General features: G+C 39.0%; 1 protein-coding gene across 3 annotated transcripts in view; it reads right to left on the minus strand.

Moving 5' to 3' along the window:
* The window catches only part of PCGF3 (polycomb group ring finger 3), a 72459-nt gene that overhangs the window by 34442 nt on the left and 10924 nt on the right, over positions 1-27093 (minus strand). Inside the window, exons 1-2 of one of the 3 annotated variants that reach the window (XM_074931395.1) lie at positions 7139-7159; positions 3404-3446 (exon numbers count right to left, since the gene is read on the minus strand). The exons of 1 other annotated variant lie outside the window; for it this stretch is intronic. The gene's annotated coding sequence lies outside the window, so the exon portion shown is untranslated. Of the gene's footprint in view, positions 1-3403; positions 3447-7138; positions 7160-27093 lie in introns of those variants that run through there. One more of the 3 variants, XM_074931394.1, reaches the window with a different exon arrangement.

Consider the following 27093-nt stretch of genomic DNA (forward strand, 5'->3'; position numbering starts at 1 on the left):
TTCAATGTCGTTTTTGTAGTGAGGGGCCCAAAACTGAACACAGTCATCGAGGTGTAGCCTCACCAGTGCCGAGTACAGGGGTAAGATCCCTTCCCTATACCTGCTGGCCACGCTAGTGCTGACACAAGCCAGGATGCCATTGGCCTTCTTGGCCACCTGGGCACACCGCTGGCTCCTGTTCAGCCAGCTGTCAATCAGCAGCCCCAGGTCCCTCTCTGACTGGCAGCTCTCCAGCCACTCCTCCCCAAGCCTGTAGCGCTGCTGGGGGTTGTTGTGGCCCAAGGGCAGCCCCCGGCATTTGGCCTTATGGAAACTCCTACAGTTGGCCTCAGCCCATCGCTCCAGCCTGTCCAGGTCTCTCTGCAGAGCCTCCCTACCCTCGAGCAGATCAACACTCCCGCCCAACTTGGCATCATCTGCAAAATTCCCTTTGAAAAAGGAAATGAGATTTTTCCAAATCTGAACTCAAGGTGGTATCTTCCAGAAATCCCATCTTCCCATCTCTCACAGAGTGATATGTTGAAAAGAAAGCTAAAAGTTAATTCAGAAACTTCCAAAACAAGTTATCTAATCTTAAAAAGAAAAAGAACTGAAATGCAAAACCGTCTCTGAATACACATTCCCAAGCAAGCTTGCAGTTTAAGAGAATGGAAATGTTCAGACAACCTGATAAAGCACTGAGCAACCTGGCCTGACCTCACAGATTACTATACTTTGAGCATTTGGATTACAAGATCTTGTGATGTCTTTTCCAACTTGAATTATCCTATAATCCTAAGAACCTGCTACACTATTACACTACCTTCACCTAGCCATGTGACAGACAAGGTGAATTTCTTACTGTTTTGACTGCTCTCAAGCTTTAAACAATTCTTATCCAGTCATAATCACACAGACATCAACTCAATTAAGTTATTATGAGTCCAAAATCTAAAATTGATTGCTTTAAAAAGAAAAGTGATAGAATCAGGTTGAGGTTAAATCATACACACCAGCTCAAAGTAATAATAGGAGGGGATGATAAGTCTATTGTTCCAAAACACCACCCAGCTTGATGTCTTCTTGCAGAAAATTTTAAAAATCAAAACAAAACAAAAATGTATCTCCAAACTGAAACTTCATTAGAGCGACTTTATGAACTCACGTAGACTACGTATAGACTGCGTAGTATTAATTATGAGAATACAGCCTCTACAATGACCGAGACTATTTGAATTTCCCTCATTTTGTAATGTGACCCATCCATCACTGTGTAGAAGATGCATGCTCAAGAACTCTGAATCTTTCACAGGGTCACAGCCAAGTTTGGAAGCAGAAGTCTCAAAGAAAGTTATCATCCTATAAAAAAGCAAGCAACTTCAGAGGACAGAGCAGAATCTGAACATTTACAATGTCATTTTCCGAACCCAACAGCTCCTTTTTCACAGTTGAACACTGCAAACCTTAGGCTCCCATCAGACCTCTATGGCAATTAGTATACAACAGAAATATCATGCCTTAATTTAGCTTTTAGAAAGCCAAAGCCAAGCAAGGTAAATCTGTAGGACGCAGCAGTTCATTAATTCTTCTACATGGAGTTACCTGCTTACCAGTAACCTACTACAGCAAGCAATCTCACACAAACCGTAAGAACTGTACATAACTTTTGGAGAACTCTCATTGCACTGACTGAACAGTGACATCTGATAAAAAAAGCAAAAAACAAAACCAGTTTTTCACTCCTTACCTAGCCAACGTGTGAACACAAATCACAATCCTTCTCCCTCAAAACCATGTTGGTTTTAGGACAAAGTTACTCTAACTCCTTGGTTCTATAGTCACAAAACACTTTTCAACTACATATGTTTCTTAAAAAAAAACCCAAACAAACAACCAGAGTAAAACATGCAACAAAACACATCAACCTGAGCCTCACCTGTTTTTACAGGAAATGTAAAAAGAATAAAAAAAAAAAAAAAAAAAAAGGACCCCCCTCAGCAGGTCAGCAGGTTACAGAGATTTATGAAATAACATAGATTGGAAGTAATATCCAAACTACTTTAATCCAACCTTGTGCTCAAATTAGGCCCATTTAAATTGAGTTGCTCTAGGCCTATTCTTGCTACACACAGAAAACCTTCCAGAATGAAGATTCCACAGCCTCTCTAAGCAACCCGTTTCAGGGTCTGAGCACTCTCACTGGCAAAAAGTGCTCATGCTGTCTCACAGCTATGTCCTTTTTTGCAACTTGTGTGCAACGCTTCTCACCCTACAAGTGCACACCTCCAAGAATAGTGCAGCCCCATCTTCTTTATTTCTGTCCACAGGTGTGTTGAAAACAGCAATAATATTTCCCTTATTGTTAGCATCATTTTCTGTAGGACTTTTGTAAGTATAGCATGAAAACCAGCAACACCAGAATCTCAGTCAACAGCAGAAGGGCCACTTTTAACCCAAGTTCTTAGAACTTCACACTGTGAATTATTTTTAAGTCAGGACAAACAAATCAGCATTGAACTGCTTTAGAGAAATAGAAAACATTCTAAAGTTTCAGAAACCTGAGTCATGCCTAAAAAAGAATAAGGAGGTGCTGTTTAAAAAAAAAGAAAACAATGAGAGCCCTGAAAAGACTGAATTAGACCAATCTTTCTCTTAGAAAGACAAACAAACCCTACTTCCTTAAAATTTTCCACTTATGAGTCCTGAAAAGGATGGGAGACGTAATAGAAAAGCTATGCAGTTCAATTTTGAAGAGACAGTTTTCCTAACAGCTGTAAAGCAATTAATTATTCAGAAGCAACATACCGACAATGGAGAAGAGGCATTCTCTTTAAGTGCTAGAACATGAACCCCAAACAAAGACACAAAATGTTCCAGACATCCAGCTAATATGCAAGAAATGATCACTTGCACAAACTTTAGTATTTTTTCATCTTGGTTCCAACTGACATTCTTTTATACCACACAGTTGGCCTGATATCAGCTTCTCACTGCCTGGTAAGTCTTACATCACACCAGGACAAAGTGAGTGAAGACAATTACAAAAGCATCTGAACTATATTCCCAAATAAAAAACCAACAAACAAAACCCCACACACAGCATCATGAGAGATTGGCAGAGATATGTACATGCCAGCTAGTCAACTGGTTTTGTTCATGCTATACTTCATCCACTAGAGCAGTGTTCTATTAAAGTAACCAAGCAACAAGGTAAGCAGTGTATTGCAAATTTCTCTACTGGGTCACCAATAAAACAAGCCTAAATGTCTCTGTACAAGCTTTCACCTTTCAGACAGACTTCAGCACTGCAAACTATTATTCATGCAAGCTTACAGAAAGGATCAGCAGAAGGACTCCTTAGAAGTATGGCCTTATAACTTACATACATACTAATCAAGAATATTTTGGCCTACAGGAGGCATACCTCTTAAAACAGCATTTCTTTTCAGAGTCTGCCATCCAGAGACCTGAAAAGACAGAAAAATAGTCTGAAAGTTAACATCCCAAATTCCTCAAAATCCAGCTGCCACAAAGAAATATTTAGCTCACTAAATTTACCTAAAAGTTTCTAAGTATCTATATTAATTTAAGATAACAGCAGGGCAGGGGCATTTCTGAGTAAGAAAGAGAAAGGGGGAAAATACTGTCAAAATTAGATCCTCAGGAAAGAAAAAAGAAGAAAATCCTGTGTAATACAGTCCTATGAAAGGACACAACATAGGCAACAAAAATTACTCAAAAATCCAAGTAGTCCTGTCACCATGTGATAGCAAAATGAAAAGAAATTCATAATCTTCATAAATGACAGGGAAAATAACCAAACAAACAAGCAGAAACACTGAACCACACAACCTATGGACTAGATACGGGTCAGTCTGTAAGAAAACAAATTTTGAAGATCCACAGCCAGATGAATATTATTCCCACTTTACAAGCTATATTTGCAAGTAATCTTCTCTTTGTTTCTTAAGTTTCCAAAAATACTTTCGTTCATGGAAATAATTTGTATTTGTAAAACCTCTAGATATTTTCCAAAATAAAACTGTATTAACAGAAAAAAGAAAAAAGAAAAAAAAAAAAAAAAAAGAGAGCTTTGCCAGAGGATAATCTCACACAAATAGATTAGCTTGACAGAAGGCAGCAATTTTTCTTATTAATTCAAACAGGAAATACTCAGATGTTACAGAGACAGGTAAAGAGTACTATTACTTCAGCCTTGCTGTTCTAAAAATTTCAAAGGCATAGCCTGTAGTTACTGACTTTACTGTTACATTGCTAAGGGAATTATAAATACAATGATACAACTAGATATTAATAATAGCACTACATAAGAACACTTCAGTACAATGCAAGTAAAAATCTCTTAGCAATTCCACTGTGAACTTCCCTGACTGCATTCAGAGAAAAAATTAACTGGAAGCAATGCAGAGTTCTATGAGATGCTCCTTTGTTGGATTCCACAAAAAAAGTCCTCACCAAGGATGGAAACGCCCTCATATGGACAGGAAAAGCAACTCCAGAAGGCATTTCTCATAAAACCCCATCTATTTCTGCAGCAAAACATGGAGAACAGAGCAGTCAATGACACTGTTTCTGAAAAAAACTGAGCCAGAGGCTTATCACCATTCCAAGAGCATATCATAACATAAACTTCTGAGTTACAGCCTTTCAAAAGTAATTGTCATGCATCTTCCCCCACTTCTACTGGAAGAGGACAAGGTAACACTTTTGTTCAGCTGGAAGATAAAAGTGACACCCAACTTGCAGGGAAAAAGACAACAACCAAGTGAGTCCTAAATCACCACCATAAACTGCACATTCTATCTAGACAGCTGTTGGACACCAGGCAAGTGGATTGTTCTCCTGATACTGCACACTAAGTCAGAAGTGAGTACTAGTATTCCAAAATGGATTTCCTTTAAAGAACTGTTCAACTGCTATGACTGCTTTTGATAACTTGACAGATTAGCAAACTGTAATTCTCATTTGTACCACCTAGCTTTGTAAAGCAAACCAGGAAGTTACTCTTACCAGATACAAATCCAGAACTGAAGTGAATGCCTAAAGGATTTACAAACCGTTACAACCTTGCTATCTTTTAAAAGGATAAGCACATATATTTTTCTTTTGCTGAAATACAGTATAATAATGTTATCTTATTAAAAAGCAAAAGTATAGTGCTCATAGTGGAGCGAGCTGGAGAAAAAAAAAAAAAAAAGCTGCTTGTGGCAGATGCTTGTAATTTTCCTAAATAATTACTGAAAAGTACTAAGGTCACAGAGCACTGAAAGCTGAATGACAACAGTAATAGAAGCAGCAGGTATGCCTTAATTCACAAGGACAGTTCACTAAAGTGAAATCTGCAGCTCTAAGAACAAAACACGACAACAATGGAACTTTCAGACCCAAAATTTACCGTGGGAAAGAAAATTTTCAAACCTGATGCTTATGATGGCCTGGCTTATGCCAGGCATAAGCCTCACACACTTTTGTGAGTAGATGCATGCAGATGAAACCCAACAGACAAACCTATGTCTAGAACAAGTTGAATTAAACTGTAGAAAAAAACCCCAACAGTCCTTGCTACGGCAGACAGTTTAATTATTCTAAAATACATCCAATAAATATTAACTATTTTGATATTTTTAAGTATTAAATTTTTAATACTATTAAATATTTTAATTTTTAACACATGTTTCCACAATCTACAATATTAGCTGAACAGGCCTGCAAATATCTCATTTCGTCAAGGTAAGATCCAAAAAAAGCTCCTGACACTCTGAATATAACCATGAAGAGGACTAATGCCTCGTTAAAAGGTAAGTCTAATTCATACTTTCAGCACAATACAACTGAAGGCAGCATTGCATGGTCATCAAGTCAGTGATTGCAAAGAAATACAAGCAAAAAACTTTTGCCTCTTTAACTAGCTGGATTAAAACACAGAAATAGCCTCTTATTATAATCCATTGCAATAGAAAGATGTAAATTGTTAATGGCTGAACAGACAGTTTGGTATGGAAATTTACTTAGCAGTAACTTATTAGAATAAGATCATACTGACCTGCAACAGATCAAAAGAATTTGGCTAAATGAAACGATTTTAAAACTCCACTAGCTTAATATGAAGTACCTTGCACTCTTACAAATCTTTCCATCACATGGTAAGATATCTGCAAGTCAGAAATTCATTTCAAGAAAACAGAAAAATAGTCATACTCCTATTTTCATTGCTAACAAGGTCAATACAGCCTACACAGTACTCTAGAGAATGATGAGGATATTACCTGTTGAACAAGTTAAGATGCAAACCAACTTTTTTAAGAGGTAGAGGGATAAAGAAAACAATATTTGTGGATGCTTTAGTTTCAGATATCAAAGTTGTTTATTTCAACAGTTGTCAGGTTTATGTTGTTGAATTTGTACTTTCAAACTTAATGTGTTGGTCACTTTAAAAAAAGAGAACAGTAACTTCAAACATACTAGCACTAAGAAGGTTGGGCTAGATTACACAAAATCAATAACGTAAGAAAATTTTTCTTCGAAATTGAGTTTTAAAATATTGTAAACGTCAATAAAATTCTTTATGTGGTGTTTGCAAAGCACGATTTAACAAAGAAACTACCAGAAATAAACCTTTGCGTCGAGCATAAAGAAATAGGTTAAAGACTTCAATTTGCTTCAGCAAGCCAATTTAAGATTAACAGCCCATGTACAGTCTTTTATGACATACTTCAACGGCATAATTATATGTTAAGGCAACAAATGCATCCGTGTCCTCTCATGCCAGCAACTTCTCACATCTCAGTGCAACTCCTCACAAATCGCCTTCCCGATTTCCGATAAAGTATTAACACCACCAGAGGGCACCAGTGTCCTAACTTCAATAACGCAGGTATACACCTTAGTAGCAGAGAAAAAAAGGACACCACACACACACACCCCCAACCGGAAAAATAAATTAAAAACCACCTTTATAACTTTGTTGTCTCTGTCTTCTTAAAACAAAGATCTACTGAGCATGAACACAGCATTCAGTTAATTTGAATCAGTATAGTATTCTGACATTATTGTGAAAAGAGCACTACCTCCAGAATACAGGAAGCAGCATGTTTTCTCATGCATTTGTTCAGGCAGTTTTGTTGTTATTTAAGTTTACCTTCTGTTGAGTGGAATACAGCATTTCAGTTCTGTGCTTATTTCATGGGTATGCTGAGCAATTTGCCAAGATCACATCACATGTGAATGCACTGCCAGGTCAGGTTTCTCCAGTTCCAGTGGAAATTAAGGTATTAATTTTTCAGCATCTCAGAAAAAATAGAAATGGCCTGCAAGAATAGTACACTACTTTTTTCACTGTTCTGAGTATCTGCCTCACTGTTACATGGCTAAAATACTACTAAAAACTGATATGCAATTGGTCCCAAAGAAAGAATTCAAATCTCAAATAATTTAATATTACTTACAGGAATGAGTGTCATACTCTATTACAATACTCTTGCAAGGAAAGCCACTTGCCTTACAGTCTTCTTGAAGTATTTGTTCTTTTCCTCTGAAAAGATTTAAGAGTGATGATTGATCTCTTCAATGGTGAACACTGTGGAGGTGAAAGGCAGAGCAGCAAAGGAGACTTAAGGGAAAAATCAGGCTGCATCTGGTAGCCCAAAAGAGGAATGCTGCAGCAGCTCCAAGACCCCAGCCACAACTAGTAGAGAGGCTGAGTACATATTCCCAGTAGGGACATACACAGACAGAGCACACATATACAACAAATATACACCATACCTAGTGACAACAGATCAACCAAAACACACAGAGCACACATAAGAACGCAAATACACCAACAGCCTCACTCTGCTCCACTCTCTGGCTGAGTAGAATGGAGGTCAACTAGTGAGAACATATACACAAAAGTGAAAGCTGGATCTCCCCAGCAGCTGGACTCAGACCCCCAGTCTGCCCAGTAGCTGTCCCCTGGATCCCAGTCTCTACAGTTGCTGTCACTTCAACATACATACCTTTGAGGCTACAGTTTCACTCCAGTTGCTGGTACAGACTGGGGTCTGGTTGCTAATATGCATGCACACACAGAACTCGCTGTGACTCATTTGCTCTTCCAGTAGTTCCCCCCTCCACCTCCCACCACAGTGTCTCACACTTAAAGACACACAGGCACAAATATACAGATGCCTGAGACTCCACTGGTCTCCCAGTAGCCAAACGCCTGTGGTCTTGCCCTTACAGTCACACATTCACAAGCAGTTTCACCCTTAGAGATGCCCAGATCCTACAGTGTCCCTGGCAGTCAGCAGGACTCACTTGGTCACACCACCAGCCAGCTCCTCCTCTGGTCTCCCCCTTAAGAGAGGCACACATGCCTGGCCATGTCACCTACATGCAGGATAGCCTGGTTTGCTCTTCACTAACACAACTGTAATTGCTGGCACTAGGGACACATGGGCTTCTGACCCCTGATCCTACTCCAGTGTCTAGCACTTGGTTTTGCTCACTCCAGTCACTCCAGCAGAGGGTTGTCAAGCACACGATCCCCCTGGCCTGCAGCCCCACTCCAGCTGTGGTGCCCACACCCTCACTTGCTCCAGTTCTTGGCACCATGGACACATGGGCCCCAGTGACCTTGAGGTCCCACTCCTGTTGCTGGCACTTAAGTCCGCTCATGACAGTCTCTCCAGTGGCTGGCACCTTGGGCCCTCCAACTGGTGGTCTGACTTGCAGTTGCTAGCACTCAGGCTCCCACAGACACACCTGCACACAGAACAGAGCATTCCTCATCCAGGAAGGAGTTAGAAGGAATTTAAGAAAGTAAGACAGATTTCATCAGACATAAGGCATAGCCAGACACATGCACTGACCAGCCAACTATTTACACATGCCCAGGATTCTAAATTCCCTCTTACCCCTCTGTTTTCCTATGTTTGTTGCTCCCTGAATCACCTAAACACCTCTTTTCCCCTGCCTTTGGCTCTTCCCCAAAATATCCTGTAAGTCCTTTGCAATCCCAGAATGCTCTTCCCCCTGCTCCCTACATGTCCCACACCCCTTGAAGCAACACCTCCAGTCCCAGTCCAAATGGTGCTCCAGCACAGTCATGGGAGTTATGTCTGGCCAATGGGGCTGATGGCTCTCCAGGGAGAGCCCTGGTTATGTTATATACCTGATTGGGCATGCACCCTTTTATGTCCTTAATGTGGGTTCCCTGCCTGTCATTGTCTCCCTGTGCTACTCTGGGTTTGTGGAGATAGGCCTTTGACAAGCTGATGGGCCTGGAAGTAATTAAACAGGGTACAATTATTCCATCTCTGCTGCCATTGTCTCTCTGCATCTCTTTGTGGGTGTGCAGATGAGATTTACCATGTAACCTAATAGTTCTCTCTAAAAGCATGTTCCAACTAAATTGCAGATAAATGGTTTTGACAGATGGACTGTTAGATGGATAAAAAATTGGATAAGAAATGGGCTGGATGGCCTCATCCAAAGAGTTACAGTCAATGGAAGTGGAAACCAGTGGTGTCTCTCAAGGGTCCATATTAGTTCCAGTACTATTTGATATTTTCATCATTGACATAGTGGGATTGAGTGCATGCTTATGAAGCCTGTGGATGACACCAAGATGAGTTTTGTAGTTGACAGACTTGAAGGGATGTCATCCAGGGCAACCTCAATAGCTTTGAGGTTCACACTGGGCCAATGTGAACCTCAAGAAGTTCAACAAGGCCAAGTGCATGGTCCTGCACCTGGATCAAGGCAATCTCCAGTATCAAACCAGACTGAGGGATGAATGGATTAAAAGAAGCCCTGGAGAGAACTTGGTGACACTAGTGAGCAAAAAAATTGGCCATGAGCCAACAGTGTATACTTGTAGCCCAGAAAGCCAATTGTGAAGTGCAGCCCGCGGGTTAAGGGAGGTGATTCTCCCCCTCTACTCTGCTCTCATGACATCCCGCCCAGAGTACTGTGTACATTCAGAGTACAGTTCTGTGTGATTCACGGAAAAATGACTTTACAACTCAGAGTTATAAAGCAGGTATGTTTACTCTGGCCAGGGTGCAAGGGGATTTCTCCACAAAGCTTGCACACAAACAGCACATTTTACCAAAAACTTAGCGTGTGGTTATCCATATTCATTGGATTACATAACACAAACATATATACACACGAGTAAGGCTGGGTTAGTTCTAGAGTCTGGTGTCAGCAGTTTATGTTCTCTCTGCACCTGCGCATTGCCTCCTGGTGGGTGTCTTTGGGAGGAAGGCTCACAGTCCTCCTCAGCTTGTACTTTTCCTCGGAGCATGTGCACATTCTCTTAGCCAATTTCTTGAGTAACAAGGGGTTTTCAGCCAATTTACTCATTCTATCTTACCTAAAAGTACCAGTGTATCCATTTCTACCATTCATATATGGCTATCTTATTCATTACCAAGACTAAACTAGTTAGAGCACATCTGCTTTCCAAGGACAAAAACATATTCTTTGCTGAACAATGCAGTTCTTGGTAGGTTTCCACAGTAAACTGCTTTGTTTTGATGAACACAGTAGTCCTTGGTAAAATTCCACAGAACAGTCTGGGCAAGCAGGATTATTAATCAAAATTACCAATATTCAAAAATACTGTAAGTAATACTTATATCAATTTATAGTAAGCTGCAGTTTGTTATAAGTAAGTCTCAAAGCAAGTAATCATTTCTCTGTATCATGTGTCTCACAGCACAAGAAATTACAGCAGGTCCAGAGGAAGGCCACAAAAATGATTAGAGGGACGGAACATCTCTCCTGTGAAAAAAGGCCAAGAGAGTTGGGGTTGTTAACCTGGAGAAGAGAAGGCTCTGGGGAGACCTTATTGTAGCCATTCAATACTGAACGGGGGCTTATGAGAAAGATGGGGACAGACTTGTTACCAGGGCCAGAACTGACAGGACAAGGGGCAACAGTTTTAAACAGAAAGAGGGTAGCTATAGATTGGATATAAGAAAGAAAGTTTTTCTGACGAGGGTCATAAGACACTGGAACAGGCTGCCCAGAGAAGTTGTGGATGCCCCATCCCTGGAAGTGTCCAGTGTCAGAGGCTCTGAGCAACATGATCTAGTGAAAGATGTCCCAGTCCATAGCAGGGGAGTTGAACTGGATGATCTCTAAGGTCCTTTCCAACACAAACCATTCTGTGGTTCTATGATTCTAATCAAAGTAAATGTTAGCGACTATTCAGCCCTGCAAGAAGGAAATAGTTAAACAGAGGGTGCAGAACACAGGATGGATCCTCACCAAGAACAGTTCTTTCAAGAAGTTATTTCTCAGCTGACCAACAAGCAAGTATTATTTTCTCTGTACCAGACCTATAAAAATAGGGCATTCCACTGCATGCTTAGAAATAGTTATCCCTCTTTAGGCTCTTACAGGAATGCTTGTGGAGCATCCGAATGCCAAAACCAGAGTAAACTGCTGACAATTAGATACATACTTCAGCTGCAGTTCACAAAAGAAGAGAAGCACATATGCATGACCATGTAGTGTAACTTTACATTCATGTGCTCAGTCTAAGATAGTACAGATGATTCCTTAAGGAAATCAAAAGGAAATCTGCTAAATTAACATTTCATGAAGTCCCCTTAGTGTTTACAGTTTATCCAAAAAAAAAAACCAAAAACAAAACCAAAAAAAAAAACAAACCCCCCCAAAAAAACAAACCCAAACCACAAATAGTCAGCAAGCCTGGAAGTCATCATACCTACTTTTTAAATCCCATTAAAGCTAGTCCAAAGATCTTCCCTCCTCTTCCAAATACGGAATAGTCTACCAAATGTACTTAAGCATAGAGTGAACCCCCCAAGACTAATTCAGCCATGATATCTTTCACTCTGTGTATTGGAAACTGGAAATACATAGAAAGAATATGGCCTCTCAAAGTTCATATTATCTTAAGACATGACATTTAGAATAAAGAGCCTTAATTTACTGTCACATCTAAAATACTACCGCTAGAAAAAAAGGGTTTAACAACCCAACCTTTCCAGTTACACAGCACAGAGTGCACATAATTATTCAGATAAGCCACTACCCTAATGTTTCTTTTAGGGCCTGCCACAACTAAGTGTGAGTTAACAGACTGACTCTTATAACCAGCATAACATCTTCCACTATCTGAGTTTCTAGCCAGTTACAACCCAATCTCAGTTCCTTCATAATCACTATTTCAAAACACAGGTTTAAGTTAATTTCACTTAAAGATCACAGACTCATTTAGGTTGGAAAGGACCTTTAAGATCATTGAGTCCAACTGTTAACATAACACTAAGTCCACCACTAAACCATGTCCCTAAGTGCCATGTCTACACATCTTTTAAATAGCTCCAGGCGTGCTGTCTCAACCAATTCCTTCGGCAGCCTGTTCCAATGCTTGAAAACTCTTCTGGTGTGGTGAAGAAATTTTTCCTAAATATCCAGTCTAAACCTTCCCTGGTACAGCCATTTCCTCCTGTCCTTGCTTGTTACTTGGGAAAAGAAACTGACACTCACCTTGCAACTCCTTTCAGGTAGTTGTAGAGAGCGGTAAGGTTTCCCCTCAGCCTCCTTCTCTCCAAGCTAAACAACCCCAGGCTACTCAGCCATTCCTCATAAGACTTGTGCTCTAGACTCTTCACCAGCTTCATTGTTCTTCTCTGGACATGCTCCAGCGTGTCAGTGTCTTTCTTGTAGTGAGGGCCCCAAAACTGAACACAGTGTTCAAGGTGCAGCCTCACCAGTGCTGAGTACAGGGGGACTGATCATTTCCCTAATCCTCTTGGCCACACTATTTCCGATACAGGCCAGGATGCTATTGGCCTTTCTTGGCAATCTGAGCATACTGCTGGTTCATATTCAGATGGCTGTCAACCAATATCCCCAGGTCCTTTACCACTGGGCAGCTTTCCAGCCACTCTTCCCCAAGTCTGTAGTATTGTGTGGGGTTGTGGAGACCCAAGTGCAGGACCCACCTAGCCTTGTTGAATCTCATACTATTGGCTTTGGCTCATTGCTCCAGCCTGTCCAGATCCGTCTGTAGAGCCCTTCTGCTCTCAAGCAGATCAACTCTCCCACCCAACTTGGTGTTGTCTGCAAACTTACTGAGCATGCACTCAATCCACTCATCCAGATCACTGATAAAGATACTGAACAGAACTGGCCCCAATACTGGCCCCGGATTTGTGACTAGCCACTAACTGGATTTAATTCCATTCACCATAACTCTTTGGGCTTGGCCATCCAGTCATCTTTTTACCCAGCAAAGTATATGCCTGTCCAAGCCATAAGCAGCCAGTTTCTCCAGGAGAATGCTGTGGGAAATGGTATCAAAGGCTTTACTGAAGTCTAGGTAGACAACATCCACAGCCTTTCCCTGATCCACTAAGCAGGTCACCTTGTCTCAGAAGGAGATCAGGTTAGTCAATCAATTTAAAAACTAGGATATTACAAGGCCTATAAAAAAGTGGTATTATCAGAATGTACCTACCTTTCAGGAAGTGATTAGAAAGTCACCATACCCTCTAGAGCAAGCAAACATCAATACCTATTTCATTTTTACATATTCCAATACTTTGGGTTCTTTTAGGGGAGGAGGATGGGGTGGGGGTAGGGGTGCTGAAACATTTCACTGTTCCCTAATGCATCAGGAGCTTTCTTTAGAAGGTATAACTTTTTAAGCTGCAGGCAAGTTCTTGATTTCTTCCCACTATCTTGAATTATGAGAGGTTTGTGTCAGAGGTACTGGACCCTGGCATCAAGAACACTTTGCCTACAAAAGACATTCACAAAGACATGAGTCATACAACTAAGTGAAAGAGAAGGTGAAAAGAGGATAACTTAAACAGTACCTAAAGCTCTAGACCGCTATTACATTTTTATCTCTGAAGTATTTCCCAAGTCTAAGTTTATTTCTTTTAAGCACTGTTTTGAAGAACTAACAAAAAATAACAACAAAAACCCCCACCTTATTTTGTGGACAGCAAGTAAAAGCCCCTTCAAGACAGACATCTAAAAAATATTTACTTAACACAAAAGTATTACTATCCCTACAAGAGTACTGGAGAAAAATTTTAAAAATCCACTAAGCTCATGATCCCAGTTTTAAACTACGTAAGTTGGTAACTCAAGGGCTGTTTTGGTTTTCTTTTTAATCGCTAGTCCTGGTTCCATAACTAGACAGATGAGTGAGATATTTTTTCTTTCCCCTCCCTGCAACCAAAATAAGCTCTGCTTGAATACTTCTATAGTAAAATTGCCTGAACACAGTATGTATAACTTAATCTTCAACATTACTTCCCAAGACACTGCTTCAGTGACGGGTTTTATGCCAGTCAAATTTTTAAGTCAGAAATTCTTACTATTCCCTAGTTACTACACATTACTCAAGTTTTTAACACTTCATTCATGATCAAAAATCAAAGAAATGACTAGACAAGTCAGGCAAAGTATGAATAATGTGCTCTTTAGCCAACTTACTTGAAATAAAGTCTGTCATGTTATTTTAGAGAATTAAGATCATGATTAATAGTAATGTCATCCATGAGGTAATGAAAAAAAACCCCGAAGTAAAGACTCTAGTATCACTTTCATCAAAACATCCTCTGAAAATGACCACGTATTACTCATTTCTTTGATCTGTTATGCTCAAGAGTACTTCGGTGTTCTTTGAGGAGACTTGACTAACAGGTTAAAGAGAAACTCCTTGGGGTGTAATTACACCATCACTAATAGTTGCACTAGGGTGGCTTAAGAAATGTCCACCCCAAAGAAAAACTCATTCCCTTTTCCATGGGTCTCAGTCATGTCAACGCAAAGTAAAAGACATCACTGTTAATAAATGACATGTAAAAAGTAACACAAATGTTTGAGATAAAGTCAAAGTAATTATTAGGACACAGTAGCATTAAATCTATCCATTTAGTTTTTATTCATCCCACACACTTACCTTTTATGGTACAATGAGAGACTGATACTTTTCCATAAAACACTTGTTTCTGTCTACACAAAATGAGTTATGTCCTGCAGGAAGTTGTCAAAACAGAAAAGATGACAGTCCAGAGTTTCTGTCTTGAATGTTACTAAGTGAAAGACATGAGGAAATAAAGGACTTGAGTAAGGCAGAAGAAATAGAAGTGAAGTTGGAGACAACTGAGTGACTCAAAACTGGGTCCTATATCCCTTCGCACAAATTCTGGTAACTTATTTCCCGTCATTTCACTATGCAGAGAGGAATAAGGAATGTCAAACACCACCTCTTCCCAGCTGTTACAGGAATTAACTTTATTTAAAAACTCAGAAAATATAAGTACTATAAAAATGTTAAATATATTTTTTTAAATTCACAACAAAACTGAGCCACTCAATCTCACCTTGACATCTAATCATAAAAAAGCTCAAAGTTACTAGACACATGTTTAATACCAGGGCTGGATACTAAGACATTTTAATATAAGGTTTTATTTAAATATTTACTTTTATATATTGCTTAGATTTGGAGTCTCTATTAAAACTGCCTGTATTAGAGTTTTGAACAGTCAAACAACTACTTGTTTGCTAAATTTTAGCCAAACACAGGCACACAACTGATCTCTCAACGTGTCTGCAGCCAAAGAGATATACTAATACCCAAATTATGCAAGTTAGTTCTTTTTTACCTGACAACTGATGCTTATAAAGCACTAAATTAAGGAAGACACTTTGTAAATCAAGTAAATAATTAACTGTTATTCCTTTAATAAAATTAACTAAATAAGATAAATACCAGTTTGTCAGTAAAAAGGCAAAAAAATACATAGAGTTGTAATATGCAGTATTTTACTGTACTTTAAAAACTCATCTACATCTTTGTCTATCCATTACTGGAATAGAACACTGCAAAGAAGATAAACAACATCCCTGCATTGAGACTCATATTTCATTTTCTGTAAATGCTGAGTATAATTAGATTCATAGAAGCTCTGAATTCATAGTCACCATGACTTAGTAATATAAAATCCCCCATATACAGTGCCTTCTATCCAAACATGTGAAAGCACAAGTTTTAAACTTTAGTAGTATTTACTGCAGCCATAATCAGATATATATTAACTCAGAATGTGTCATAGGTCAATATCCATAGCCACAGTTTGCTGACAGTGCAATTTTGTAAGCCACTGGTGAAATACCTTCTGAATCAATGTTCAATTCTAGTTGAACACATTAAGGAAGAATGGCATAAAACTGGACCAAGTACCAGAAGAGTTATCACAATTAGAACACAGAGTGTGAATGAAAAAAACATCTGTCCTGCCTATATTCACCTATCACATCCTGGTCTGAGAGGGTAGTACAACTGCTACTTATAAGCTAAGGAGAAAGAAGAAAGAATTATTTAAGCTAAAAATATATGATGGAAAGGAAACACATGCATAAACTATCTAAGAGTTAAGTTTAGGAGAACTTTAGAAAAATGTTCCCAAATATCTGTAATAGTCTTACACTTCAGTTAACCTAGGTAATTGGGAACCTTGTTTATTTAACTAGAGACAGTGGGAGATGGTGGAAATGTTAGCAAAACTAACTAAATGATCCAGACAATATATTGGGCTTTTATCATTTCTCTATGATGGAGGCAAGGTCACAGAAAACTCAGGAAGATGAAAATACATACATGCTTTTCCTTCTCAGTATGCCAACTGCAGAGCAGCAAATGCAAGCTATGTAACACCTGCAACTCTTTGGTTTGCAGTGCATTTATTAATTGCCTCTTGTAAAGGCTACCTGTAACCTCTTCAAATCTGTCTTGTAGAAGTCCACTACGGAGTTTTGTTGCAAGAGTATATATATTGAAAGAAAGTGAAAGTTCATTAAAAACATACAAATGGGAGTTCAAAAGATCACAGGAATTAAGCACTCTGCTTCTATCAAGCTGGAGACAGATCTTGGCATTAGCTGCCTTCAGCTCTGAAGGTAAAAGCAAACACAGTGCAAAGATGCAAGACTAAGGTTTTCCTGACTTCAAGCAATGACGACTGAAAATTGCCTTATATGAATATGCATAAAGCATCAATATTAAATTGAAGCTGGCATTTTAAAAGGTTTTGTTTAGGAAGAGAAGCAGTAAGAGTAAAAAGTAAGAGAACAGCAGACTTTTAAAGTAAGGAAAATAGATATACACACTAAATGCAACCTGGCCTCCTTATTTGATTACTACCTACCCACCATCACAACTGTCAGCCACAGTATGTTATTTCCCGTATTCTGCCTCCTCCACTCTTACCACTGCCTCAACTCTTCTTACAGAGTCAGACAAGGGATAAATATGTATCACATCCACCCAAGACAACACTGGCAAGTGTGATTATGGAAGAGATCACATTCGCTTAATTCAGCAACAGGAGGCTTTTCAAGTGGCAACAGATGGCAGGCATTTCATCAGAAATAAAACATGATCAGGAATATAAAAGAACACAATAATATTTTTTTTATAGATAATTTCAGTTTTCTTTCAATCAGAGTATTAACTTACAAAGCTGCCTTAAGTGCAGTTACAAAGATCTACCTTGAGCTTTTAGATTTCAATACAGATTTCATTTTATAATGATGTGTTATCATAAAATCAACTCAAAAGTCATTGGAACTAATCCAAGACTCCTGCTATGCTGCCATGTTACAAAAGAGGGGAAAGAAAGTAAAATATAAAACCGTAAAAAAACCCACAAAATAACCACCAAAACCAAAAATCATGCATTCATGTAACTAGCCAAATATGTACAAGCCAGGATTAATCCAATTCTCAAGAGTACTCTAAGCATGACTAGAAATAATTTTTTATACCTTTATTGAAGTGTATTAAGATATTAGGGGGTTTTCTCATTTATATGGTGGTTTGGTTTTTTTTCCTCAAAGCAGCCATCTCAAAAGCATCATAGTACAATCAGTTCTTAAACTGTATTGTTCTCATGTATTAATATCATAAAGCTAGCCTGTAAACCTCAAAGAAAAAAAAAAGATTAAATTTTGCTAGGTTTCTTGAATAAACATTTATAATGGCGGTTAACATACTACCACAAAAATACAGGGACATTTAGTATTGTGAATTTCTATCATTTAAGACAGGACAAGAGTTAATTGACTTTTCCTGCATAGGTGAGTAGGCACCTAGCTAGGAAGTCAAATTTCAGAAGTAAGATATTATTAGCACCTGACTTTAACCACCAGCATTAGAATTCCAAATTTGAGAACCAGTACGGACCTCGTTTTCATCATTGGAGAAGTGTCTTTGGTAAAAGATCTACAATGAGCAGCAGCGTCTCTATAGACATTTTCATTCAACAGCATGACAATTCTGGTTCATTGTACCTGCAGCACCAGCTGTTAAGGGAAACAGGACCCTCTCATCTTCAACCCCAGCTTTCCCAATCACTTACTCCTTTTAGCTTCTGAGGCAAGTAATGTAATGGGCAGAGTAGGAGTCCACAGCACAAAAGCAGAGGGAAGGGAAAAGGCAAGATAAAAAGGTTTTGGAAATGTCAAAACTTTTAAAACTTGCTGTCTTGCACTGGTTTGGTTGCTCTGCTTGTAATCACTGAAATTAGAGATGTGGTACTTAACTACAGTGTCAGTTATTACAAAAATACTAAGCCCATTTAGAGAAAGTTAGGGTTAAATTTTATTACCAAGAATTTTATGTCTTTCTTTTACACACCCCAATAAACTGAGTACCATCTCAAAAAAAAAAAAAAAAAAAAGATAGAATCATAGGACAAGGACCTTTTATAACTTTTGCACTCATCTGTTAATAGGGGCAGCAGAGTTTTTAAAACTTACTTGACTGTCAAAAAACTCTACAGGTTTGTATTTAAACTCAGCCAGTACCATACCCTCCACAGAAACCATTTTCACACAGTTGCTTTCACTGGTTTTCAGAGTTGCAGAAGTATGCAAATAGTAACAGCAAGCATTCAATGTATCTACCAATACTCTAAAATCGTGTTACGGTGATTTACAGTGATGTAAGCTATTTCCATTTCATTCTGGTAGAGCTTAGACAGCTGCAGCATAAGCAGAGAAGAACTAAGTGTATTTCCTCATTTTCCCATCTGTCTCAAAGCAGACGTTTCATTTAACATTAGGTAACCTAAAGAAATCTGTCCCATTTGTGAAATAATCCTATCAGAAAAGGTGGTTTAATGGTCTCAAAGATCAAAAATATCAACACAATTATTTTTAATTTTTATTTTGAAAAATCATTTTAATCAGATGGGCCTACTACTGTATTTGTGGTTTGCTGTATAATACCTACATGCACAAAGTTCCTTCATATAGACTCATAAGGCATAAAATTAAAGTTTAGTTAATGAAACTCTTGTTAGAAAAGCTTTTACAGATTACATTGTCAGTATACTTTCTTTCAAGAAAAAGATTCTGTTGTCATTTTGAAGTAAAACAAATTTTCCCTTTTCTAGCTGTCTTGAGTAGCAGAACTTCAGAATTTCATCACTATATTGTTCAAAGCAGCTCTTAATAGAGTCTCCTTAAAACAGCATTTGCTGTGCTGTTAGTGCTGTTTCAAGGCTCAGAGATGCTTTGGGAATGACTCAAAGCTGTGGATAGTCTTCTGCCAGACTGATATATTCACTTACAGGAAAGTTAAAGGAGAACTTGAGAATGCTCAAGGGAAGAGGATGCACTACACAGCAAAAACTGAAGTTGGTTTGACAGCAGCAGCTTGGCTCCACAGTCTGTGAAACCACATCCTTCAAAACTCTTCAGTGCAGTACATTCCCGACACCTCTTCCAATCAAAACATGCTTAGTTGTTCAGATCATGAGTTGTTCATGGTAGGGTCTTGACACAGTCCTAAGAGCAAACTTACAAATACTGGGATGCAGAATATGTATGCAACAGAAGTTAAAATTTTCTGCAATGTTTGAATGGACAGATTTGATCCTACTGAACAATTTTTCATTTCTGATTATGATTTACATCCAAATTACTCTTTACCATCTGCTGTTTTCTTTGTTAGTGATGAGAGTGCAAGATCATTTCCAATCCACTTTCATTACAACCATTGATAAAACTGGGAAGTCGTCTTAAATTGACACAGTTCTTAAAGTCTTTAAAAATATTATAAACCAGCATTATCTCAGGTGTGACCTTCATTTCATTAATGAGTACCACTACAACCTTCTCTAAATAAAACCTGGCTCATTATCACAGATGAAAATCACTTCTAGAGGCAGGAGGCTTTTGAAAGAGACTACTCTTAACCTGAGTACTATCCCAGATTAAGCCTTGACAAAATGTTGTAGACCCATTTGTCATATACTAGAGAACATGTTCCCATATCCTCCTTGTTGAGAATTTAGAGACAGAGTCCTAGGTTCAGCTGGGATAGTTTTCACAAGAAGTTTGGAAAGGACACAGTCAGGACAGCTGACAAGACCTAGCCAAGGGGATATGCAACACCATATGACGTCAGGCTCAGTATGTAACTGGGGAGCCGGCTGGGGAAAGGGGATAGAGGTGGGATCGAGGCTTAGGAATGGGCTGGCAGGGGAACACCTGACCATCAGATTCTGGGTGGTGAGCAATTGCATTGTGCATCACTCGTTTTATAATTGTTTTATTAGTATTATTGTTATTACTATTTCTTCTCTCCTTGTGTTGTCCTATTAAACTGTCCTTATTACAACCCACGAGTTTTTACCTTTTTCCTTCTGATTCTCCTCCCCATCCCAGCAAGACAGGGAGAGGAGTAAGTGAGTGGCTGCATGGTGCTTAGTTGTCAGCTGGGCCTAAACCACAACAGACAGAAACTATATGCCATTAAAAAGACACTTTGTTTCAATTCAATACGCATGGATCAGAAGGAAAGGAACAGATTCTCGACTTCCAGTAACTAGAAGTTAGTCAAAATCAGCCTTGAACCTCATGAAGAACAAAGTCCTTTTGAAGCCAAATCTTCAGTGAGATTCTATCTGAACCCACATCACTTTTTTGAATGTTTTATATCCATGTACTTCAGAGAAAGTAATTTAGGGCTTAACCACAGCTGAAACACATTGTAATCTTCATTACTATGTCCTCTGCAAAACAGTTGAGCAACTCAAAATACCAAGTGACTTTTAGTTGCCATTTGAACTGGTGATGTAGATTGGCACTGACTGCTCTGACTCCATGAAAGATAACAAGGGCTTGAAAAGTTCACCATGGATAAGCAAGAAGCCTTATGGTCCTGTGCCATCAACTCCTAAAAAACTTTTAAGTTTTGGTTATCTTGTCCTTCCTCCCTCCTCTTACATACATATGTTTTAAATTCCATCATTCATTTCATCCATTCAAAAATCTCAATCCTCCAATGAAAACATCTAGTTACATAAAATTTTATATATGATTCTTAAAACCCCAGAAACCAACCACTTATTAACAAAGAGAAGGAAAAGGTGCATCCCTAGTGAGTAACTGTATGGTAACCTGAGTACTAGGATTTTGAAACCTTTTGTCTGAAATGGTTACAGATGTCTATCAGAAACAACAATTTTCCCCTTCTCATGCAAGTATTGCCTATTTTTGAAAAAGAGAGGGTAAAGAATCTTCATATAGGAACCAAAGATAATTCTTTTTGGTATTTTAGTAAAAGGCCTTTAAAAATTGAGGTTTTCAGCCACCTCACTCCACTTACTGATCCAGACATACTGGCAGCCCAGTAAAACAGTAGCTGTCAAAATGGAAATCTGTAGTGACAAGCCAGAAGCAGGAAGGTGATACAATTAATCTGAATGCACATTTTACCAGCAATCACTTTACAGGGGGTCTCTCCCATATTTCACAGTCCTCCCAGCGCCATAGTAAAACAGCAGGGGCTTCCTACAGGGGCTTCCTACAGAGTCCCAGCCTCCTTCGGGTGCAAATATCTGCTCTGGCATGGGGTCCTCAGCGGGCTGCAGGTGGGCATCTATGCCACTGGTGACCTCCATGGCCTCTGCCCTCTCACCATGGGCTGCAGGGAAGCCTCTGCTCTGGTACACCTTCCCTCCTCCTCCTCCTCTGTTCTTCCACTGACCTCAGTGTTTGCATAGGTGTCTCCCTCAGAACTCCTCACAACTCCCACTCCTCTTCCCAGGTTCCCCTTCTTAAATATGTTATCACAGAGATCTGCCCACAATTGCATTGGCTGGGCCTTTGTCAGAAGTGGGTCCAACTTGGAACCAGAGGAGCTTCAAGAAGCTTCTCACAGGGGGCTGCAGCTGCAGCCCCCTCCCCCACTACCAAAACCCCCTGCTACATACAAACCCTACACATTCTACCCCTCGCCTCTGCAAATCACATATTTAAGAATTTTCATTAAAATCCACATTCATTACATAAAACAATATTCACAAACTTCACTCACATCAACACAAAACCAGAAAAACTAAAAAAGACTTCCCTACATTAAAAAAAATCATCACAATTCTGAAACACAATCCACACCTTATTCCTCCACCACAATTACAACAGAAATTCCCATGATTATTCTGCTAACAGGGTTTAGTCTGTGTTTTGCCCATTACCTCTCCCAATTCCTATCCTCATCTCACATTCCTCTGCCCCACATTGGGCACCAAAAAGGCCTGCCATGGTTTAAACCCGGTCGACAGCCAAACACCACTCACTCTCCCCCACCCTCAGGGAATGGGGGAGAAAGTTGGAGGGCTAAGGTTAAGAAGATTCATAAGTTGAGATAAAAAACAATTTAATAACTGAAATAAATTTTAAATAATAATTATAATTATAATAGAAAATGCAAATGGGTAATGCACAATCTGATTGCTCATCAAATGCTGACCAATGCCCAGCCCATTCCTGGCTAGTGATCCCAAAGAAGAGAGAACTGTGAAACCACCCCAAAGACCTGAGTGGAGCTTCCTGATCAACCCTTATATATACTGAGCATGACATCAGATTCTATGAAATATTCCACTGGTCAGTTAGGGTCCATTGTTTTGACTATGCACCCCCCTAGCTTCTTGTGTACCTGTGCACTACCTGGACATGAGAAGGTGAAAAGTCATTGATTTTTTAGCAGCAACTAAAAATATCAGTACATTATCAACATTCTTCTCATAGCAAATCCCATCCTGAATCCAAAACACATCACTATTCTAGCTACTAAGAATGAAAAAAACCCAACCCAAAACAATTAGCTCTATCCCAGCTGAAACCAGGACACATCCTGGCGTAGTTTAAACCCAGATTACAGTATTTGATGCTTAATTAATCAAAACAAAATTTAAAGATTTTAAAGATCTGAAAAATAATCTATGCCTTTGGTTTAAGAACTTCAGCGATCAAAGCTTTCAACTTCACTGATCTGTCCAATAACGCTTCTGTGCTACTGTAACAAAAGATGAGCAAATGTTGCTAGAATTGCCCTATACCTTGCAAATGGTTAGTAGGTATTCTGTATTCTTTCTGGATTCAAATGTACACACAGTAACTTATATAAGGATAGCTACCCATGAACCATACAACTCAAATGAAAAGGAGCTTTTCAAAATATTTCTTCTTTTGTTCTTGAAACTCAAGGAGGGCTTTGAGATGTACTCCACTCACACTTCTCCTATTGTTCTAACATTCGGCTCTTTCAGATATAAATTGAACTAACCATATAACACAGTTATTGTCTCCTTTGAACTCTTACTGCTGCAGCCTTCTTACTCCACACAAGATCATAACCTTTCAGTTGACTGAAGTCTGAAAACAAACCTGATAGTTAGCATTATTTAGTACTAAATTATATAGCAGGATTCTAATCAATAGAGCAGAAAATATTTTTTCATTTCCACCAAAAATTATTCAGTCCCCCATATCTTCCAGTATTTGATTGCTTCAATTCTTACCTTGAAGTCCTGAAACTTAAGTTTTGAAAACATTTTACCTTTTTCTTTTTTTCTCTCTTAAAACAAATATAATTGTTAATTGAAAACATTGAGGAAGGGACACAAGAATGCAATACAAAATCAGGACCATCTGATCTGGGACTTGCAGGTGTTAAAGCAAAAGCATCAAATGCTTGTATGATTTCAAGACTGCCAGATTTCTCCTTATTAAAAATACTGTGCTACTAAAAGCTTTGTTTTTCTTAACAAGGAGATAAATAAATCATTTCAATAATACATCAGTCCATTAACAGTTGGAATAAAGCTACAGTTGTCAGTCACTGACAGCAGGAAAAATGTTCATAACCTCTTAAGTTTACTCCAATAGCTTGTAATTCTTTGTCACTATACCTGCAAAGGGCTGGATACATCATCTAAGAATTTACTATATTATTTCACTATTTTGGCATATTTTTCAAGTATCTAAGTGACCTCCCCTCACTATCTTTAAGAACATTTCGCTTTGTTCAACATAAAGGAGTTTGTACTGCTAGACTTAAGAGAACTTAAGAGAAACACTTAGCTTTGAGTCTTCACTGGTATAAATCCAACTGATTATAAAAACTAAAATTACACAGTTTTTAAGCCTTGTATCAAATTTAGACACCACTGCTAATTTTACAGCAGACAGTATTCACAAAGTACTTTATGTTTAGAGGATAAAAAGTACAGTGAGTATAAATAGCAGAGAACTCCGGCTTTATTATGCAAAGGCATACACCACCATTCTTTCAACTAGCTGTTAACATAAATCAAATAGAATCTGTTTTCACAGTGACCCTTTTCAAAGTTTTATAGGAAACACTGTTGCAACTACTCATCATTGCTTTAAGACCTCAAGTACAATAGGATAGGAGAGAGGGAGACTCAGATCATCTGCACTGATGGCATTTATGACAGTCTGAGCAATACCAAGTAGCCCTGCGGAGCAGGGCCAGTTTTCTTGAAAGTCCTCATAAATTTTTGGATTTTCAACACTCTCTGGCTCAGTGTAACATGAAGAAACTGAGGGTGACAAACAAGTTGTGAAGTCTAGTATACATACATCTTAAGCTCCACCAGCTTAAGCAACAACTCGGACAACACCATGTCTGAATTGTGTTCAATTCAGAGAATTGCTTTTCTATTCCACAATTCTCACTCTGCAATGTGCATCTGCCCCTTTCTTCGAAAAAACACACAAGTCTGAGAACAGAATCAGCCCCTTCAAAGAGCTGATTCAGTCCAATAATAAGCTAAGATACAATTACATATTTGCCCAAAAGCTGAAAGTGAAGAGAACCTCTTCAAGTGGTAAAACCCCACATCAGTATACTTCTCATTGATAAAACTGACTGTACAAGTCAAGGCAACGTAACCAAAAGGCTTGATTATTTTTAATAAGTGGGAACACAACAGTCCTAATATTTTGAGACAACACAGTAACATCTGACTTTTCTGTTAAGAAGACTTGCCCTTCACTAATACCTTGGACTGTGTCAACTGAACTACTGAATTAGTCCTAGGACAAACAGACTAAAGCCAAAAGTTAAAGTTTTCAGTGAGACGTGAATTGTTATTTCCACTTTATTGAGTAGAACTTTAGCATAAATGAAATATTAGGAACTTAAATTTTTAAAACAAAATTAATCTTTAGTTCAGTATGCTTATGACAGTATCACTGAAGTAGCCAATTCTATCTTTTCAGGTTCTGTTAGAGAGAAATCTACAGTACTTCATGTATCAATTTCAGTGTTAATAACTATTTTGATTGCAACAGCAGCATGGAACTTTTCAAATCCTACCATGAAGATCCTAGCCACTGTTATATCACCTAACTCTAAGCTAAGCTACATTGCTGCTTCTTCGCAATATTCCCCTTTCCCTCCCTCTCCACCACTGATAGACATACTAAAATACCAGGAGAAAATCATCACTTATTAGAGAGGGTGCACTTGTCATGAAGCAGCATCGGCTCCTATTCTAGCAGACCCTTCTTTAGTATCAGCCCTATAGGCCTTATGTAGCACACATATTTCTTCATTCCATCCATTAGATGTGACAAACTTCCCTTGAAAGACAGTGGACAGTCAGTCACAGTGCTGAAGGGCCAAAAGTAATTTCTGTCAACCTGCAATGAAACAGATGAAGTGTCAAGACACAGTGAGGCCCTCTATTCCACAGCTGTGCAAAAAATCCTCAGGCCCATTTGCCCTCTGCAGAATCAAGTGCAATGAATATACACTTGTCAACCCTACAAAGGCAGGGAAAAATGAATCACCTGGACAAAGGAAGTGTGCTCAGCAGAACTCTCCTTTTTTCCTGTTGTACCCATGTAAACTGCACTCAAGCCAACTGAGAAATAGTCTTTAATATAAACAGCACTTAAAATGAAGATTGCCATTAGAGTGACAAAAGCACATATGCTCGTAGTAGAAGAATGAATATTTGAGAAGAATTAGGGAAGAAATGGCGATGTTCAACAGGTAATAGAAAGTAATGAGAAAGATAGTAGTTTGAACAAAGGAGGAAGAAAGGGAAAGTTATTCTCCTGGAAGAATGACAAAATACACCACTGAAATACTTTATTGTGGGGTTTTTAATTCCTTCCAATTTGTAATTGTATTGGGTCTGGCTGAACTGGAATCGGTTTTCCCCTATAGCAGCCCTCACGGTGCTGTGGTTTATGCTGGGAGCTGGCAGGGTGTTGGTAGCACCCTGGTGTTGTGGCTGCTGCTGAGCAGTGCTTACACAGCACCAAGGCTCTTTCTGATATTTTCCCCAGCGGGACGGGGTGGGCAAGATCTTGGGAGGGGACACAGCCAGGACAGCTGACCCAAACCGACCAAAGGGATACTCCATACCATGCGACGTCTGCTCAGTATAAAGCTGGGAGAAAGGAGGAAGGGGGTGGGGTCACCCTTGGTCCTCCAAGGCAACTACTACGCATATTGGAGCCCTGCTTCCTGAGAAGGCCCGACATCGCCTCTTCATGGGAAGTAGAGAATAAATCTGTTTGCTTTTGATTCCGCGCGCGGACTTTTGCTTTGCTTTGCTTATATTAAAACTGCTTTTGTTTCACCCACAAGGGTTCGTTTATCTTCTTTCCCTTCTTTCCCCTGTTGAGAAAACAAAGGGAAGGGGGGGGGGAAGTGATAGAGCGACTTGGTGGATACCTGGCATTTAGCCAGAGTCAAACCATCACAGTAATGAA

This window comes from Athene noctua, chromosome Z (assembly GCF_965140245.1).
Source record: "Athene noctua chromosome Z, bAthNoc1.hap1.1, whole genome shotgun sequence".
NCBI lineage: Eukaryota > Metazoa > Chordata > Aves > Strigiformes > Strigidae > Athene > Athene noctua.